The sequence below is a fragment of the Prionailurus bengalensis genome, chromosome E3, assembly GCF_016509475.1.
Source record: "Prionailurus bengalensis isolate Pbe53 chromosome E3, Fcat_Pben_1.1_paternal_pri, whole genome shotgun sequence".
NCBI classification, from domain to species: domain Eukaryota; kingdom Metazoa; phylum Chordata; class Mammalia; order Carnivora; family Felidae; genus Prionailurus; species Prionailurus bengalensis.
In genome coordinates this window covers 7,261,781-7,265,207 of record NC_057357.1, presented here as the reverse complement: position 1 = coordinate 7,265,207, position 3,427 = coordinate 7,261,781, and positions in this window count along the sequence as shown.

The window sequence follows — 3,427 nt, the reverse complement described above, 5'->3', positions numbered from 1 at the left end:
CATTTCATTTTCTATGTAGTATCATTTCATGAAACTTGTTTCTGTTACAGGGGTTATGTGACTGTGTATCCAGAATAATGATGTGAAATGTTTTTCTGGGGATTACTGTAAGTTTTGAAAACCCTCTTAGTACATAGTCTTCTACTTAGATCTGTGCCCCTGTCCACCACTGCTGCCTTGCTTCTTCCTTTCAGGCAGAGCCCCATTCAGGTTCAGTTTCTCCATCTCTCTGTGCTTATGTGCTCTTCCTTTTTTGCTCTAATTCCAGGAAGTGACTCTTTGATACTAATCATAGTTTAACACCATTCTCAAACTGTTTTGGTTTTTTTTTGGTTTTTTTTTATAAGGAATTTTTAAATTTTTTTTTTCAACGTTTATTTATTTTTGGGACAGAGAGAGACAGAGCATGAACGGGGGAGGGTCAGAGAGAGAGGGAGACACAGAATCGGAAACAGGCTCCAGGCTCTGAGCCATCAACCCAGAGCCTGACACGGGGCTCGAACCCACGGACCGCGAGATCGTGACCTGGCTGAAGTCAGACGCTTAACCAACTGTGCCACCCAGGCGCCCCTGTTTTGTTTTTTTTTAAAGCATGGCCATGTGTTATAATTCTAGCCAATGAGATACATATGTACGGCGCTCTGTCAGGATATTTTGGTGAAGGTATCTCTTGCTTTCAAAGGGACACAAGAGAGAAGACCGTGATGGGGCATAGTTTCTGACTTTCCCAAATCCCTCCTTAAAAACTAGGACAGCAAAACTGAAAACTCAGGGACATCACTACAGCAAAACCAGGTGACAGGGTACCACCAACATTTAAAAAACTAACAAGGTTTCAAGCTATTGTGTAAAAAGGAAGCAGAGAGAAGCAACCATGTCTGATAGATTTGAAAACTGCAAAGTAATCAACAGGTAGTCATGCAAAATTTCAGTGAGTTACACTGAGAACAGCTTAAACAGTGAGTTCACCCACTTCAGTATAGGGTAAGTTTTAGGGGTTGGTGGTAAAGTCTGGCAGCAGGGTGGCCTTGTGATAGAATCCAAATTGAGTAAGGGACAGGAGAGACCAAGTCTTCTTTGTCCATAAGGATTGCTTTGTGTGGTTTCTCCTGCCTACAATCAAGGTCTCTGGCTTTTGATTAATGACAAGTGGCCTTTGGCCAAATTCCAAGATACAAGTTTACAGCAGCACCATCCTTGTGGGCCGTGGCAGGTTAGGAGGAGTCTATCTAAAATCCTGCCGCTTCTGGATCAAATACCTGCTTCCTTTGTGTCTCCTCATGATGATATAACTAATACATGTATCTCACCAGCACCATTTAACCAGGGACAATTTGGAATTGCATTGACCACTTTGGGAAAACAAGTTTCCACATCCCAGTCACCCATATTTATCTAGGAAGATGTTGAAATGGGGAGTGAAGTTCACATAACTTGCTGCCAGAAAGATAATTAGAAAGCTATGAAAACATCAGAAGCAGACCTGTTCTCTCACTGTAGTGTAGAGCACTATCTAGGCTAGGATTTAAGAGACCCCGGGCTCCAGGCTCCATTTCAGAGATAACAAGTCACGGTCAAATATCTCTGTGCCTCCAAGTCTTCATCTGTCAGATGAGGACTGTACTGCATTTGGAGAAGAGGCCTTCAAGGGAGTAATTAAAGTTAAATGAGGTCATAGGGTTGGCCCTCATCCATAGGACTGATGTCCCTGTAAGAGGAGGAAGGGCTACCAGGAGTGCACGCACACAAAGGAGAGGCTGTATGAGGACACAGCAAGAAGACAGCTGTCAGCAAGCCAAGGAGAGAGAGGGCTCCGTAGACCAACTCTGCTGTCACCCTGATCTCTAATTTCCAGCCTCCAGAAGTGTGAGAAAATAAATTTCTGTTTAAGCCACCCAGTCTGCAGCATTTTGTCACCTCAGCTGGAGTATACCAGCATACCTCCTAAAGTACTGAGCACAGAAAGCATATCCTCAGATGTACAACAAATGTAACTTTTGTGTTTCTTTTAGAAACAAGATTTTAACCCCAGTGGATTAAGCTGAAAATTTATCTAGACAGTGACTGGTTTGTGCTAATGTGGTCCTATTTTCTCCTGGTCACACTTAGAATCAGTGATACATACTGTACTTGTATTATTTCCCACCAAGGATAGAACAGTTGCTATACTGCACCAAACTCATGATTTATTATGCTCAGAGGTACCAAGAGACAGAAGTAAAGAGGTAAAACTGTCCTTGACATCAATTCCAAAACATGCTAGTGCCTCCATTTTAGTATTTATCCTTGAATATCTCTAATTTTTTATGTGCTATATCTTCTGTATCTCTGTAGGTACTTCTTTATTACCCTTAGTTTTTCTCCCTGTATCATTCTGATTTTGAATAGTATCTCTTAGTTCTTTTAATTTTTTTAATCTTTATTTATTTTTGAAAGAGAGACAGAGTGTGAGCAAGGGAGAGCAGAGCAGAGAGAGGGAGACACAGAATCCGAAGCAGGTTCCAGGCTCTGAGCTGCCAGCACAGAGCCCGACGCAGGACTCGAACTCATGAACTGTGAGATCATGACCTGAGCCGAAGTCGGACGCTCAGCCGACTGAGCCACCCAGGCACCCCTAGTATCTCTTTAGTTCTACTACATGTGAGCTGACAGATTCAGATCTGTGGTCCCCCCTAGTTTGTGTAGTTTCCTTCTTCTGGACCTTCTCTAGGTTATGATCTTTCTCCTTAGGTCCAAGCCACCAGAACTGCACTTACTGGTGAAGTCTTTCTAGGATTCTGTACAAGGGCACAAAAATGCTAAGGTCTTATGTTTTGTTTCCAATGCCTTTCCTGGAAGATCCCATCGTTTAGATTTGTCAAAGCACAAAGCTGGGCTGGGTGGGGGCAGGGGAAGAGGTGCTTCTCTCCATATCCTGCTGGGGCGATCTCATGACCCCTTTGCTACCTGAAGACCAGAGCTCTGAGAGCATGAGCAGAACACCAGGCCTTCACGACCCCTACACATCCCAGAAGCCCACTGGAAGTGCCTCACAGTCCCACCCTCCCACTCCCCCTGATTCGTGGAGGTCTCGGTGGTCTTGGTGACTCCCTGAGCCCTCCTCTACACATCTAGGGGAATTTAGCTTCCTCCTCAGGGTGGGGAAAAGACTAAGGCTTAGAAGCATTTCCTCGCCAATGAGAAAGAAATAGGAAACCGATGGGGCATCTAGCCTCTTGGGTGTGAGGTGCAGGTCACAAGCTCCTTCTGCAGGGAAAGTACCTCAAGCTAATGACCGGGGCCTAGTTGCACTCACTCAGATGGTTCTGGTACTTTTGTAAAAACAACACAAATTTTTTATAGAATCAATCAAAGGCTTCGTCTCTGGCCCCAGCACCGTAGCAAACACTTCTATACAATTCAACCAACATGCTCCAAGCACCCATTT